We start from the raw sequence: 17,706 nt of genomic DNA on the forward strand, positions 1-17,706 counted from the left end.
CTTTGCAGATAAGACAAGATGTGCCTCCAAAGGTTTGAATGCTGAAATGGTTCTGTTGAACCAAGGTTAGATAACTTCCCCAATTTGGGGCTTGTAAATCTGAAATTAAGGCACTGCTTTCTCCATCACCAGGGTGCACTTTGAACCACTACTTGGAAAGCTTGGGAAGTTCATCAGATCACCTGACATTTCAGAACCCAGACTGCGAGCATCAAGAGGCAGTCTTGAAGTTCCTAGGCTCCAGAACCCAGCCAACTGTATTGGATGTCTATCTTTTTTCATACTGTGTAATGCTGGGCAAGTGGCTTCACCTCTCTGTGCGTTAGTTTCTTCATCTATAAACTGAGGACAATAACATCAGCAACCCAAACTCTTTGGGTCCCATGGGGAATTACATTTATGATACATTAGGTGCTGTTTAAATTTAATGATTATTTTAAAAAAACCAGCTTAATGCATGTCAGCAAGAGTTGTATTTCCTGATTTGTCAGTAGAGAAGTTGATGGAAGCAGTTATGTCTGCTCTAAGTGGTGGATGTAGGATGCTGAGCCCTTGGAAGCCTGAGGTTCCCTGTGGCTGTACGTTGTTGCTGGAAGCCTGTTTCTCTTGTTCATCAGTCCAGGCCACAATGGAAAAAGGGGGTTCTGGGAAGTTTGCTTGGGCATAGAAACTGGGTGAGGTATCTAAACAGCAGGAGTGCTTTGCCTCTCTAAACTGGAGGGCTAATTGGGTAAGACCAGGGGTGATAATTAAGAACGTGAGCTTCTATCAACTTGTCCTATGGGCTTGTTATCCCAAATCAGGTGATTTGCATATCCAAAGGCAAGCTCACTATTATCTCTTCCATGGAGAAGGGGGTACCATATCTAAGCAATCTAATTTCAGAGAGATTACAAAGCAGCAAGCCGAGTTAAACATTAAAAGGCCAATAATGGCTTTTTATCATTACGTGGCCTCTCCTCTAGGCCAGCAGCAAGCTAGGAAGGTTGTTACCAGGGAATACTTAAACAACAGATACCCCTGCAATCAGGACGCCCTGAGAGGAGCTGTGTTTGACGTCATGCCAAGGTGTCTAAGAAACAAAGCCCTGCCTTGAAAGGGAACACTTTACTTGGAGAGCAAGATATAAAACAATAATAGCTCAGTGGAGCTGTGTGCTAGAGAAACAGCACAGACAGAAGCCTACCGGGCAAGCTTTCCCATTATCAACACAGGCTGCATCATTTAATTATGGGCAGCATGTGTGTTACAGGACTTGGCTGGGCAAATTGGTTTTTACTCATCAACATTTCAGACTTCGTAAGACTTAACTCAAGCGCATTGAAAAAGCTAACTTTAACGTCGTGCGGATAATAGACCCCTCTGAGAATCGATTTCAGAAATTCTAACCCATCTCTCAGGAAACGGCCCAGAAACCCTAAGTATGCATACGATTTTAGGGAGCTGACAGATCCCCTACAATCCACCCATGAACCCCACGTTAAAACCCCGGCTCTAAGAATCTGGGAGCCGGCCCTGTGGAGGTGGCTCAGTTGGTATAGTGCCTTCCACACGGGTCTGGATTCCGATCGCCAGTATTCACGTAAAAGCTGAGCACACAGCTTGCTTCTGTAACCTCGCCCCTGCGGGGCCGAGGGAAGGGCAAGGAGATAGGAGGGTCTCTGGAACTCATTGGTTAACCAGCCTAGCCAATCAGTGAGCTCCAGGTTCAGCGGAGAGACCCTGTCTCAAAATGTGGGTGCTTTTAAGGATAACCCTTCGGACCTTGCTTGGCTTTTTCCTCCCAATGATCCTAGCACAGCTGGAATGACAAAATTGGGGACTCTCTTCTCAGACTCCAGGAGAGCCCCCTCTAGTCCCCGAGAGCCCTTCACAATGGGCCTTGAGGGCTGAATTTGGTCTCCGCTGTCTTTGATATGTTTTCTAATCAGGCAGGGAATGGACACAGAGGGGTAAGGACATCTTCCTAACCTCAATTCAGTTGCTTAAATTAAAGAGGGAGAAAAGGACCATGGTGGGAGATTTCCTTAAATGATAGGTAGAAGAGATGAGGTGACCTAAAGCAGGCTGCCGGCTGGGTCTTGGAGAAAAAGGAAAGGATCCCATTAACTTAGCTCCACCCGAGGGGCCAAGTGGCACCTGGGTTCCTGGCACATATCAGGCCCCCCAGCAGATCCCCATAAATTCCTTATGGTGGGACTGTGACTTGCGACTACTCCTATCTCTGGGCTACCAGCACTACACGGGATCAAGGCCACAGCAAAGGCTCAGTGAGAGCGTGACATTCGAGACAAAGCCAGACCCAGACTGTTTTTCTGTGGCCTAGAGTCAGATGACAGCAAGGAATAGATTTGGGGCTCCCCGGTGTGTCTGTTGGGTTCTGCCCTAGCCTGCGTGACGGTCAAAGTCCCAACAGAGAGCTGGAAGTCAGGACACCGGCACCGAAACCTCTGGGAAGCTGCCAGCCAGTGACAGCCTTAAAGGCAGTGTCCACACACTTGTGGCTTTAGAAATGAAAGGTCACGTTGGGATTGTATCTGTAAGTCAATGCAGGTTCAGACGCAAGGACTGGGGAAAAAATATCTCCAAATATCAGGAATGCGAACAAAGGGAGAGGCTGTTTCTCTGTCACGCCAACGTGCAGAAGGTTGGGGCCGCTGTGCGGCTTTCCTCTTACTCCTCAAGACTCAAGTTCCTGCTGTGAAAATGTGAGAATCCTAATATTTACAAAGGGAGGTGGGATGAAATGACGGTCTTACCACAGAATGACCTCCAGTTTGCTGAACCCGCTGGCTTACAGATCCGCCCCACCCTGACTGTGGGGATGGTAATGTTCCTGCCCAAGGAACGTGTGTGTGTGTGTGTGTGTGTGTGTGTGTGTGTGTGTGTGTGTGTGTGTGTGTGTGTGATGCTCTCTGCTATACTTGCCCAAGAATGGGCTGAGGGGTAAGAGGTGCCTGGCCTAGAGAACGGAGCTGCCCAACAGAGCAGACCCTCTCACGTTACACCTGGGCCAGACCCCGCTGTTAGGAGGCCTCTAGTGAGGGGTTTTGGTAGATGGGTGTAACCGGAAGGGGGAGGGAGTTTCGCGGCCACCCCACCTCCACCCTGCCTCCTGAGCACAAAGTACGGACACAGGCGTGGGACCCGGACTCAGCCATACTTCCAGTCCCTCCCTTCTCCCTCTCTGGTTATGGCACCTGATACAACCTAACCGCTTTCTTCTTTCTTAGCCTTTTGGACTTTTCCTATGATTGAGTTTCTAATGAGGACTGGCTGGGTGACCCCCACCCCCGACTTTTTCCAGATTCAATCCCTTCCCCAATGGTTTGATTATGGAGGGCGGGTGCTAGAGAGGGCTGTACAGATGGGAATTTGCTAGGTGGTTTCTGAGAGGGTTGGATAGGTCATGTCCCAATTTCAGCTCAGAGCTTGGGCAAAGGGAACCAGAAGGGACGAAGTCATTTCAATAGGGGTGCAGAAATGGAAGAGGTAGGCCGTTCCACAAACTTATACAGTGAACTGATAAAGGTAGTCAGGAAGGGGCTCAGAATCTTCTAGGCGGCTACTTATCTCTCCGCGTGTCACCTCGGATCTCACTCATCAAATACTCATCACATGTGCAATTTCTCGGATAGCCCTCAGCTCTGGGGTCAGATATTACTAAAGGGAAAAAATATTTAAAGGAAAATGGTTTTATTTGGGCCTGCGAGATGGCTCAGCAGGTAAAGGCACTTGCTGCAAAGTCTAACGACCTGAGTTCAATACCTGGGCGCCAGGTGCGGTAGAAGGAGAGAACGGACTTCTGAAAGTTGTCCAACTATACACAAAAACAAATAAATGTAATGACAAAGTTTAAATGTTCAGTGTTTGATCTAGAATTTTCAGCATAATCTTTATAAACCTAAGCCTGCCTTCAAAATACCTCCACTGCTGTAACCAACCAACACACTGGTCTTTTCGGCCACTTAAATGTATGTATGTTATTCAATGTCTCATCACCCTGGACAAAAGACCTAAGGGAAGGGGGCTTTCTTTTCAGATCTGCTCAGAGGTTACAACCCACCCTGCTGAGGAAGTCTAGGGAGCTGAAACGGCTCCATCAGCTGCTTGGGATGCAGCAGCAGCAGCAGCGGTCAGGAAACATCGAGAGTGGGCTGAAAGAAGAGTGGGGTTGAACCCTCAAAGGGTGACCCCCAGACTCCAGGGACTCATCTGAAAACCATTCCAGCGCAAGGGTTCACAAAGCTTCCAAAACCTCGCCCCTAGCTGGGGACCAAGTGTTCACTGTAGATTGAACGTAGGTTGTCAGGCTCCGTGACAATCGCCTTGAACGCCTGTACCTTTGAACCGTTGCACAAGCCCTGTTTGTTTTGGTTTTGTTGTTATTGTTGTTGTTGTGTGGAATAGGGTCTCGCTATGGAGTCCTGATTGACCTGGGATTCACAAAGATCAACCCGCCTCTGATTCCCAGGTACTGGAGTTAACCGGTGTATACCACCACTCCAGGCTGGGCTAACATATGTTTCATAAGTGTTCCTTGGCTTTGCCCAGGTCCTAGGAAAGCCTTGACTAGAGAAACGTCTTCTCCTGAGCCGGGGAAGGTGGGGAGGGTGGAGGATGACCTGGAAACATTTCAAAGAGTTTGACCCCTGTAGATGTAACCAACCGTCTTATTAAATAAGAAACACGGAACCAATGTAAAAGAGAAAGCTGAGAGGTCAGAACTCAGAGCTAAAATCTCACCCTTCCTCCTGCGGTGGTCCTAGCTTCCCAAAAGAGAGCTATTTCCTGTGTGTAAGTCGTTTCATAGTCATTCTGCCTTCTCATTGGTTGTAAACCCAAACACGTGACTGCCTCATCACTGTCTGTATGTACAGCCCTCTAGGTCTTAAAGGCATATGTCTCCAATGCTGGCTGTATCCCTGAACACACAGAGATCTATGGGATTAAAGGCATGTGCCACCACCGCCACACTCTGTCTATGGCTCTAATAGCTCTGACCCCCGGGCAACTTTATTAACATACAATGAAAATCACATTTCAGTACAAATAAAATACCACCACAGACCCCCACTTCCTGCCAGGGCCATAAAGGCATCTTTCTAAGATGGGGACCTTGACAACCTGGTGCTGTTCTGACAGGCATCAGCTATGGAAGCATGAGGAGCCTCTTGGGGCTGAGCCCTCAGGTTTTTCACTAATTTCTACATCAACCTTGGTTTCTAGCAATTCATCAAAATTACCGCCAAAGCGTTCCCAGGCACTTACGGGCTTCATATCATCTGCTCTATAGTGAGACTCCTTGATTCGCCTGACTAGCCAGTTCTCAGATAGGCTAAGGGAAAGTTAATTTTAAGTGTGTTTAGGTTTTTATTGTAAATACAGAAAGAATGATTGCCAAGCCCTTTACATGCCAAATTTGAAGCTGGAATTTATGGGAGGGATGCCTAATAGATTTTTAGAAAAATCTACAGCACCTTCCTTCTCCTGCTCCGTCTCGTCTTTTTCTCCTGTGTGTCTTAAGATCTTTTTCTGCTCTTCATAGTCAGTCCTGTACTCTCTAGTAATCCTTAAACATCTGCACATCATCACTTGAAGGTTGGTTCACTTACATCACAGGTGCCACTGAAATAATAGTAAACAGTTACATCATTACTATTCCAAGAAGTTGGTGGCTATTTTCATAAGTAAAATGATCTCCTGAATTTTGTATAATTGGCTTTGATTTAATTTCCTTGTTTTAGGGTTATTTTGATTTGTAGGCTCCTCTTGGACAAAAGGAGCATGCCTCACACCCCCTCTGGTGTCATGCCCCGTGGACTATGGAATATTTCAGCTAGGCCCATTAGGCTCTTAGTCGAGAACCCTCTTTTAACTCAGGGGCCCTTCTGTGATGAAGGGCAGCATCTACCTTTACCCTCACTTTAGTGGGGAGCAGGCTCTCTGCCCTCTCCGTCTCCCATGGGGTGGGTGTGGATTATAGGGTTTTACATTATTTCTTACATATTTTTTCATGCCTCCTGCTTGTGCTTCTAATCTAGGCAGAAATTTCTCTGGTTATGGAGTACAGGTTGAGTCTGTGTTGTTTTTCTCTTTTGAAGCTTGTTATGGCATTTATCTGAAGTAGCAAGGTTGAGGCCCAAAGACTTGGATTTGTAATGCCCTTTGACCTAGGTGATATCAGCATCATCATTGAGATATATACCAAGTCAGGCCTTAGGCACACATTGTACAAATGCACAAATGGGGCACTATGGTTTAGATAAGTGTCTAACAAAGACCCCAGCCCATGGCACTATTAGGAGGTGGGGCATAACAGAAGTTATGTTACAATGGATTTTTCCTCCAAATGGATATTGAGTCTCAGGTCCCTTCCTGTATCTTTCATTTCCTAGTTACCAAAGGGTTAGCACCCTCCTCTGCCATGCACCATCAACAAAACCATGAAGCCAAACAAACCTTTCTGGATACTTTTAGGTGGGGTTATCTCAGGTAATTTGTAGCCGTAACGGAAAGCTGACTGACCAGCACAGAGGAAAACAGGTGGGCAGGGCAGAGCAGGGCCAGGATGGATGGGTAGACCTGTTCTGAGTTAAGTACTAACACTCACAGTTATGCTGAAGCTGTGGTACTCTTAACTTGACTCTAGCATGTTTTCGTACAACATTTGGAATCCTGGGTCTCCACAGAGAAGCTCGAGGAATCAGCCAGGCATTGCATCTGTGACTTCGGGGTTAAGATTTTTTTTTTCTCTCAAAAACTTGGCATTGGTGGTTTGGTCCTCCATCATTATGAGTCTCTGGCTGAACTCAGGGATTCGTTCTTTGTGTTGATTCCTTCAGGTACTCCATGGAGAGAAAAAACATATCCTTCATGGAGACTTTATTTCCTTCCCCTCCATCTTCAGGCACACCCAGTCAATTTCTAATGAAGTCAGACTCACCCCTCTAAGGGCGTTCCTCTCTCCTCTGACTTCTTCCTCGGATTTCATGTCCCAGACATCGGAGCTTTGCACACTGGAGGGTGGTAGTGATGGTGTTTCTGCTTGGTCTTTTCTTGAATTGTATGGCCTTCATTACCCCAAGCTGTGTGAGATTGAGGGAAACACGGTTGACCTGAACCCTGGAGCCGTTTATTTGACCTGTTCAAGATATTGGTGGTTGACTGTTTACTAAACAGATTTCCCTGAGTGACAGCCCAAAGGTTGGGCACTCCCCTCCCTCTCCCACCCCTGTTAATCATTGAACACTTGGCAAACAGTTGGGGCCCTTGATGGTTCTGCTATCACTCCTTTCTGGAGGACGGTTCTGCACCCTGCCATCAGTTACAGGACAAGAAAGGGACGGCTGGGTGGCTTGTTTACTCTGAGGATTTCCAGTAGGCAGAGCTTGCCGCACCCAAGCAGCAGTGGGCATGTGGTGGGGCAGGAGATGTGACATGAGATGTGATTTTGTTGTTGACTTTATCTTGGCCAGCACACGTGGGTGTCTACCGTTGGCCGGGACGCCGGGCTCCGGGGTGGAGCAAAGGTTTTAATGTTGTTGACAATTTCATGCCTGAGAGCCATTGCTTTGGTGAGCTCTCCCCCCTGGAGACTTTTGCCCTCTCCCTAATCCTTTGCATAAACACTGCCTTGCAAACTTAGGAAGTATCTGCACAGGCATGTGAAACTGTTGGTAAACAGTCGTTGGGAATAATATTTACCCCCGGCCCCGATCCGAGCCCCGTTCCTTCGTTCGTTTCTCTTTGATGGGCTTTACTGGCCCATGCATATCTTTCGAAAGCCGCACGTGCAGTTGAACCCCCTCCGCCTGGTTCTTCTTGTGGCAGATTAGAGTTCATGACAGAAATGGCAATTTAGCCTTGGGGATGGAAATGACAGGTCTCTCAAGGTTCCTGCATTCCAAGTAGCTATCTCGACTCGATGAAAGGATCTAAAAATAGGAAAATAATCATGAAGCTGCAGAAAGCTGGACATGGACAGGGGTGACCCATATCACTGAAAGGGGAGAAAAGACAACCTCGAAGGTGAATGTCTGCCGGATCTCGTGGTGGTACTAGTCACTTGGGTCCTTAACCCACTGCCTTGATTTTCTCCCTATTCTAAAAGAAGTTAAGAAACAAAGTTTGGTAAAGGAAAGGGGGGTTATTCACAGATTGGCCAAACTATTATTTCTTCCCCCATGGTGTCTATGATAGCCTTCCAGCCAGTACACAGGAAATCATGAGACAAATGGCCAGAGGGTATGTTGACCTACTTGTGAGACAGCTTATGGAGCCTTCCAGAAAGGTGACTGGGCCTCAGTTGCCTCCATTGTCTCTGTCCTCAGCATGGGAAGGCACACATGCCTCTCTTTAGAGTTTAAGTATCTTCTTTTTCCACCAGCTCTTCTCTTTCAGTGTGGGATTATGGTCACAGTGGCATGGTGGAACCAACTGGCTTGTGTGTCTCTCCTGCAGGCTCTGTTTTGTGGGGGAGTTGTGGGGGGCTCAGATCGGGAACCTGAAAACTACTGAAGTCAAAGTATATGGATCACAGAAACCAGCGAGAACCTCTTCCCCTGGAGAGCCAGAGGGAGGTTTCCAGTTTGCCATGACGACATGAGGTAGTCCTTAACTTCATTTCTCAGGAAGGAGAGAGGTTGCGTTGTTTCTGAGACAAAGGCATGGCAGACTGCAAGCTATATTCTCAGAGAAGTAATAAAAGCTTGATTCCATGGTATGTCTAAGTCAAGAAATAGCTCTTCCATTTCAATTGAATGCTTCTCTCTGGATGAAAACACATTATACGTGAAATGAAGCTATTTTAGAGACCTAAAGGGGAAAACCGTACACAAGGTAGGCAATTTCCAGATCCTAGGCATCGAGTTCACCTTGGTTTCATTGGCCTGGTTCATTTTATTCATTTATTCATGAATTCCACAATATTTATTGAGTAACTCCTGTATGAACAAAGACATGCTTATTATCTTCATGGAGCTTAGGTCTGATAGAAAACAAAGCTATAATCAAATATTCATAAATAAATGTATAATTACAAACTGTAGTAAATTTCATAAAGGGAAAATACAGACTGCTAAGAGGAAAGGTAACCCTGACAATGTGGTCTACTCTGATGGTGGGGGCGTGGGATCCCCCTGGAAGTGAGCGTGAACTCATCTGAGGAAGAAGAGAGGCTTTGGTGTTTTATGCCTGTTAGTTTCTGAGACGGCATCTTACTATGCAGCCCAGGCTGGTTTCAAGCTCATGTTGGCGCTGAACTTGAGACCATCTTGCTTTGCCCTTCTGGGTGGTGAAATTACAGTCCGATGCTTCTTTTCTTGGCTTCGTGAGTTATTCTGAGGTTGGAAGGGTTGGCAGCAGTCTAAGCAGGTGAATGGAAGCAGGTGGTGGAGGAAGTATGAGCAGAGAGAACAATGTGCTCGTTGCTAGTGATGGAGAGAACAGGAACATACTCTCAAGAAGTGTAAAGTTGCATGACCGGACAACAGAGAAGAGGGAGAGGTGTGTGATAAATTACACCAGAGGTGTGTGCTGAATTACACCAGCAGACAGGCCAGTTGATACTAAATATGTTTGTGTCAAACTGTTGGAGTAGATTTGCTCTCATAATTTTTATTAACTTCACTTTGGCAGTAATGTGGACAGCTGACTGGAAAACAGGAAGAGAGAAGGTGACACATACCAGGGGCTGTCATTGCCTGCTTCAGGAGAGAGGGGACAGAATCGCTCAGGTTAGTGGCCATCTCGATGACATAAAGAGATGTCTCTTAGAGGTGTTTAGGACTCAGAAAGCTGAAGAGATCTGATGACAGATTTTATATATATATATGGCAAAGGAGGAGATCTTTGGTCACAGTTGATTGTAGCTAGAGTTTTCCTGCCTTGCCCACAGTCAGGACAAATCTTTGTCACCCGCCAGTCCCACAGCCGCTCAGACCCAACCAAGTAAACACAGAGACTTATATTGCTTACAAACTGTATGGCCATGGCAGGCTTCTTGCTAACTGTTCTTATAGCTTAAATTAATCCATTTTCATAAATCTATACCTTGCCAAGTGGCTGGTGGCTTACTGGCATCTTTACATGCTGCTGGTCATGGCGGCGGCTGGCAGTGACCCCAGCCTTCTACTTCCCAGAATTCTCCTCTCTCCTTGTCCCACCTACTTCCTGCCTGGCCACTGGCCAATCAGTGTTTTATTTATTGACCAATCAGAGCAATTTGACATACAGACCATCCCACAGCAGTTGATGGCAAGATTTTTGGCTCTGAGACTGAACTAATAATTGTTCACTCACAGAGATTAAGAATCTGAATTAAAAAAAAGAATCTGAATTAAGATGGGAGCTATGATCGTGGGGTTGGCTTTGAGATCTAGTTCAACATCTATAACTGAGGTGGGGGAGTTCTTGTTTTGTTTTTTTCTTGATACAAGGTCTTTTTTTTTTTTTTTTTTTGGTTTTTCGAGACAGGGTTTCTCTGTGTAGCTTTGCGCCTTTCCTGGAGCTCACTTGGTAGCCCAGGCTGACCTCGAACTCACAGAGATCCGCCTGCCTCCGCCTCCTGAGTGCTGAGATTAAAGGCGTGCGCCACCAACGCCCGGCGATACAAGGTCTTAAAATATAACCCAATCAGGCTGCCCTCAAACTCATAATGCTCCTGCCCTACACACTAAGTGTTGAGATTATAAGGATATGTCACCATAAGCAGCTAAGAGATATTTGGGGTATGTGATCTGGAGCCACATGGAGAGCTATGTCTAGGTAGCTGAAGCCATGGCCATAAGGAATCTTCCAATGAAAGACTGTGGATTGAAAAGAGGAGAGTGTCCAAGTAGAACCCTGAGAGGTTCCAACAGTTAAACAGTTAAATAGGACTGGCGTTAAGAAAGGGACTTCACTACAGAGGGGCTGGAGTGCTCTTATGGGAAGATGAAAACATCCTGAACAGATTGATGGTGATGGTTACAGCACTTGGTAAAGTCATTAAATGGCATTGAATTAGACATTTGAAATAGATAACTTTTGTAGTATATAAAATACACCCCAGTAGTGTTGTTAAGCAACAACAAAACCAAGAGAGTCTGAATGAAAGAAAATAACGGATGGACTTTCTTCCCCCCCACCCCCGCCCCAGGCCAAGTTCCTCTGTGTAACAGCCTTGGCTGTCCTTGGCTGTTCTTAGCTTTGTAGACCAGACAGGCCTCGAACTCACAGAGTTTCTTCTGCCTCCATAGTGCTAATGTTAAAGACTTGTACCACCATGCCCCCAGCAGGGGACTCTTTCAAGAAGGAAGGAATGTCACGTGTCTTGAATGTTGATAAATCAAGTCCCATGGTGACTAACAAATTAAAGACGTTAAGCATATCTTTAATGTAAAAATCATGGTCCAAATATTGGGTAATGTGATCCTGTAAAAATACTGACCTCTGTTTCAAAATTGTAAGTTGTAAGTTTCAAAAAGTTGTAAGAAGGTGCATATCCCTCCTTGTTTTCCTAAATAGAGACATTGGTATGGCCTCCACATGGTGTGGGAGGTAGGATGACGGATTCTCATAAGTCAATTCTGCTTCCACCGGAAGGAAACTGTGTTTCTATGTGGGAGATCAAACCGTACATTTACTATAAAGTTCTGGGGCGCTCAGAGAACATTGTAAAACTCTGGATTTTTCTTTAAATGGTCTAATAGTTATAAAAGAATTGTGTGTCCCATAATCATCTTGAGACACATGATCAGCAATGGTACACGGAAGTATTCGATAAATCTTCTCTGATGACTGAAATCAGAAGCTTAGACAGTAAGAGAGCTCATTAATCACTATTTAAATCTACAATGCAAATCACTACCGCAGCGAAGATCCGAAGAGCACAACATGACATCAAAAAGCAGCCCCGACCTGGGGTGGCAGAGTAAAAACCCATCCTTGTTAGGAAGAACCCACACTCACTGTGAGTTTTCACTCCTTTCTCACTTGAGTAGCCAAAGGAAGTCAAATTCATCAGCCCCAAATCTACGTGTAAGTAAATTATTCTTAAACCTTAACCTTACTATTTAGAATTCACTTTTGCTATAAATTGTGATTCATTTATCATCCTTTAGTTGTATGATTTAGTCTGAAAAATACTTTTTTCTCCTCCTTTCTTCCCTGTGCTATCAAGGGGGTATTTCTGAGTTTTAAGGTAGGCTACCCCCTGACCCCTAGGATTCCTCAACCGAACTTCTTAACCTAGGTAGCTGTAGAAGGCTGTTGATGAGTGATTGCCAACCTAGGTCTTCAGTGAAATATTTAATCTAATTTAAATGACTTTTCCAAACTGGTTTTTCAGAAAATGCTTAAACTCAGCCTGTCTGATGTTTACTGAATTCCCTGAAACCATCTTATACTTATAATAGCAACACCATGTTAATCTCCAAAAACCAAGAAATTATATGATTGACAGAGATGCCGCTGAAGGAGGAAGTTGATGGGGACACGTGACCTAGAGATGAATCATTCTTATTAGATAAAGATCAATTCAGATGGGGTGCCTGTGGTATTCTGGAAGATCTGATGACTTCAGTACAGCCTTCCTATGGAGAGTTCTTCACTGTCTACACAGAAGTCAGTTTATGACTTTAGGACCGTTGTTCTAAGAGTTATTGTGAGCTGTGCAGCAGTCATGTAAGCTGGGATACTTCTTCCTCATTGTATTGACCAAGGTGTCCTGCTCTCTCTGCAGATTCATTGCCTGATACTCACAGCACAAGGAACTCCTCAGATGGCCACTAGCTCTCTGCAGGACTCAAGTGCTTCCATCAGCTAGCTCTAAGTTCGCCAAGGATGCTTTGCTTCTGACACATTCATGACCATGATGCACTTAATGTACAGATAAACATTACATAAGGATAAGACAAATCATGAGGGGCACAGCATTCCTATGAAAAGTGGACTAAATACTTTCAGAAGACTTGATAAGAGAGGAGGAGGGAGAGGGGAGGGAGAGAAGAGGGAGAGGGGAGGGAGAGGGAAGGAAGAGGAAGAGGGAGAGGGGAGGGAGAGGAGAAGGAGACTAAAGACCTGCTTTCTTCGGGTCTTAGGTATTTTCATATTGCTTTGACTTTTCATTTTTGCTGGAATTCACAGATGTGGTCCTACACAGAGCAGCCCTGCTAGGAGCTCACACACCCTGTCAGATGCCCAGGCATCTCATTGTCTCCGCCCTCCTGAATCCAAACAGTGTCTGCCACATTGTGACGGAGTTAACTAGAAAGCATGACTGAGATGAACAAATCCTAATGAAAAGGAAGAAAGTGAACGAGCACTATGGTCCCTTGTCTTGTTGCTGCGACAAAGTGTTTGACAGAAGCGTCCTAGGGCAGGGCTGATTTTGGCTCACCCTTTAAGGGTACAGTCGGTCACGGCAGGAAGGTATCCCAGCAGCAGGGAAGGGGGCAGCTGATGACGTGACATCTGAAGAAAGGAAAAAGACATAAATGATAGTCTTTTACACACTTTCAACTTTTTACTCAGTCCAGACCCCAACCCATAAGATGGTGCTGCCCGTATTCAGGGTGGTCTTCCTTACCCTGTTAAGTCCTTTCAGAAACAACTTCAGATGTACCCAGAAATATGTTTCCATGGTGATGTTAAATCTCAACAGGTTGACAGTGAAGATTAGCCATCCGTGTGCATGCATGTCCATGTATGTGTGCACATGTGTGTGTGTGTGTGTGTGTGTGTGTGTGTGTGCATGTTTCATCATTTGTAGTTGTTTTTGCTTCTTACTTTTACCCAGAGTTTGCAGTTGTTATCTTAGAGAGGGCTGGTCTGCTAACCCCAAGTTGAACATGAAGATTAATCATTTCAGTGCTTTAGAAGGCAAAGATCATAATCAGGAGGACTTCAGATCAAGACCAGCAAGTTCCTGTGATGGCCAGAGTTAACAACAGAAAGGAGCCCATTTAGACACGGACTCAGGGCAGTGGCATTCATGGGGTCCAGAAGCAACTGAGAGACTTTCCATTTATTCCGAGATGTAAATTTCTCCAAGGCCTACGTGGCCACAGATCCACCACCAAAGTAGATGTTTCTAATCTTCTCATCAGGTCTCAGCATGGCTGACTGCTGTGCCTGAAAACCTGTTGATGTCATGTTAGAGACTAACAACAGTTACAATGACCAAAAGATGATAGATAGAGTCTCCCATAGACCAAGGTCACCCCTAGGGAGGGGCTGCAGGGTGCAAGGGGCTGAACTTCCCATACTGACAGTCTGTGTCAATGGTATGAAGAGCTGTCAAGAGCTTGCTAATGACACACAGCGGGGCCTGCAGTGGGAGCCCCTGAGACTGGAAAGAGAACACAAGCCAAGCTCACAGACAAAGGTTAGGATGAGGGTCAGAGAAGTCAAAGGGTTGAGACCCAACAGGGAAAGAATATGGTAATAGCCCAAGGAAGACTCATGGGAAGTAGAGAGGTCTGACAGCAAGGAATACAAGACCTACCAAACCTGGGAAAGGCCTAAAATACATGCTGATGATGAGATGTGACTGACAACGGCAGCCTAAGTGTGCTGGTCTGGACCAATGACTCCACCCATTCTCTGACGTCACAGGATGGAATCATTAAGACTGGGCAATGATTTCCAGGAGGTATTTCCTCAAGACTCTGGAAAAATTCTGGCCCCTGTCATGCCTTGTCCTTTCCTGCACCTCCCCAGTGCTGGTGGCTTCCTGTTCAAGCTTACCACTACCTGAGCCACAGAGGCAATGTCACAGAGCAAGATATGAATACTCTATTTAAAAACTTTACCTTCCAGGGCAGTGTTGCTCAATGGCAGGGGGCTGGCTTATTGTGACAGTCTGAAAGAAAATGTCCCCCATAGGGAGTAGCACTATTAACAGGTGTGGCTTTGTTAAAGCAGGTATGACCTTGTTGCAAGAGGTATATCATTGTGGGGGTGGGCTTTGAGGTCTCCTATGCTTAAGCTACACCCAGTGTGGTAGACAGTTCACTTCCTGTTGCCTACAGATCAAGATGTAGAACTCTCAGCTCCTTCTCCAGCACCATGTCTGCCTGCATGCCACCATGTCATGTCATGATGACAATGGACTAAACCTCTTAAACTGTAAGCCAGCCTCAATTACATGTTTTTCCTTTATAAGAGTAGTTGTGGTCACGGTGTCTCTTCACAGCAATAGAAACTCTAACTAAGATACCTACCATGCACAAAGGACCAGGTTCTATCCTCAGTGCCCACCAAAACATTAGTAAGAATTACTTCCCACCTGTTGTCATTTGTGTTCATTCATCCTAGAGCTCCTGGGTCCATCAAAGATAATAACTTGCATTGGCCAACTCATTACTTATTGTCTTCTCGCTGCCCCCTTGAATATGAGGTCCTACGAGCATACCTTATAGTATTTTGAAAGTGAAATGCCCCCAATAGGCTCATGTGTTTGAATACCTGGTCCCAAGCAGGGAGCACTGTTTGGGGAGAATGTTAAACATTCGGGAGATGGAGTATCAACCGAGGAAGTGGGTCCCTAAGGGTGGGCCTTGAGGTTTTATTATTGAGGCCCACTTCCTGCTTAGTCTCTGCTACAAGAGGCTATACTATAGAATCTATAGATGCAATGTGACAAGCCACCTCATGCTCCTGCCTACATGCTTTCCCCACAATGATGGGTTGTATCCCTTCGAACTGTAAGCCAAAGCAAGCCTTTAAGTTGCGTCTTGCTAAACATACGGTCACAGCAAAAAGAAAAGGAACTAATCCAGGACCTCATCTGGGACATTCACCTTTGCAACATCTACGCCAGGGGCAGCACCTGCCTTGCAGCAATTAGAAAATACTTGCTGGAACAACACTTGAAGAAACAAACCCTGCCCTAGTGCACAGTTGATGAAAAGGGACACGAAATAACAAGGTGACAAAGTGACTTGCTCCTGCTGCATAGACGGAGGTTGAACTTGACCAGAACCCAACCTCGTCTCCTCAAGGATAGTCATTAGAAGCTTCCAACGCCAGGCATATTCGTTCATGTCTCTAATCCCAGCACTTGGCAGTCAAAGACTGGAGGATTGCTAGAGCCCTGGGTCAGCTACATGTGGATGTAGCTTTTGTCTTACTCGGGATTTCTATTGCTGTGAAGAGACACCATGACCATGGCTAATCTTATAAAGGAAAAACATTTAATTGGGGCTGGCTTGCAGTTTAAGAGGTTTAGTCCATTATCATCAGGGCAGGACATGGTGGCATGCAGGCAGACATGGTGCTGGAGAAGGAGCCGAAGAGTTCTGCATCTTGAGCTGTAGGCAACAGGAAGCGAACTGTCTACCACACTGGGTGTAGCTTGAGCATAGGAGACCTCAAAGCCCACCCCCACAATGACACACTTCCCCCAACAAGACCACATTTACTCCAATAAAGCCACATCTCCCAATAGGGCTGCTCCCTTTGGAGGCCATTTTCTTTCAAATCACCACAAGCTCAGTGGTATAACCCTTGCCCAGGGCCTTGGGTTTAATCATTAGCACTGACAAAAAATGTCCCCTCTCCTGGCCAATTGTGGAAGCATACTCTCCACCCGACCAACATTTCACATGCCTTTTCTGCCTTCATTTCCTTTCTCAGTATTTACCACACCTAATATACCCCATCTACTTTTACTATTTTTTTTATCCCTCCCGGTAGAATGTAGGCTATTTGAAGCAGAATTCTTTGCCTCTCCAGCAGTGAGAATATTATTAATTGAGCACTAGCAATTAATATCAGGAGCTATGGTTAGAATGCTCATTTCATTCGTGGGAAAACTGAACTTACAGACATTAAGTGACTTATTTGAACCAGTAAGGTGCAGAGGTGGGACAAGCCAGGCCTGGCAACTAGGATGTGTCTTCAACCACTCAACTACAAACTGCCTGTGGACAGAGAACCATTATGGGGGTGCTGGCAGAAGAACCTGGAGCCGGGTAGCAAGCTCCTGACCTGAGTTCACATACAGCTCTCCTCTTCTGTGATTCTGCCCTTCCTACAGAGGGATCCAAGCGAGGCTGCAAGTCAGTGTTGTGGAGATCAGCTGTGTAGAAAACAGCGCCCACTACCAGTACTGCTCTCATCCGGTGGCCTCAACTAGCATTTCACCTGGTCATGTGACAGCTCCATCCACTGAACAGGAAAGCCGGGAGGCATCCTGTTCTTATCTGGCCTGGGTTTGAACTCCAGAGCTCCACCTACTCTTGCTGAGGAAGTACCTCTTGACCGACACCCTGTCTGCAGGGAGGAGTTCGCCATCTTTACTGTGAATGGCATTCCCAGAAGCTCATGCTGCAGCTCAGGCCAGCCAAGTCCTGGAGAGCCTTTCTCACCCGGGGTCCAGCCTGCTCTCCTTGGTCCTCCTCACTTCTACCTTCTCAGCACCTTTTCCAAGAGGCTTCCTCTCTTCCTTGGCTTCTCAGATTCAGGTACTGACAGCAAAGGAGACAGTATATTTCTTGTGTCCTGACTCTGGGACACACACACACACACACACACACACACACACACACACACACACACACACACACACGTGTTGATTCTGTGGAAACAATACCACACAGCACCTAGTACTGCTGCACAGAAGAACTGAGTCTCCAGACAACGTTCCTAAAGCCACATAGATAGGGGCCAGAACAAAGCTGCTGAGAGGACAAATTTAGTGTTATCTTCCCCCCTCTCCTT

The 17,706-nt window shown here is 46.0% G+C and overlaps 1 long non-coding RNA gene across 1 annotated transcript; it reads left to right on the forward strand.

Annotated features, from left to right (window-relative positions):
- Nucleotides 1-2,566: 2,566 nt before the first annotated feature.
- Nucleotides 2,567-15,150, forward strand: LOC121832601 (uncharacterized). The gene is made up of 3 exons (XR_006076222.2): nt 2,567-2,708; nt 9,640-9,737; nt 12,725-15,150. It is a non-coding gene; the product is annotated as an uncharacterized LOC121832601 (long non-coding RNA).
- The last annotated feature ends 2,556 nt before the right edge of the window (nt 15,151-17,706 follow it).

This window comes from Peromyscus maniculatus, chromosome 10 (assembly GCF_049852395.1).
Source record: "Peromyscus maniculatus bairdii isolate BWxNUB_F1_BW_parent chromosome 10, HU_Pman_BW_mat_3.1, whole genome shotgun sequence".
NCBI lineage: Eukaryota > Metazoa > Chordata > Mammalia > Rodentia > Cricetidae > Peromyscus > Peromyscus maniculatus.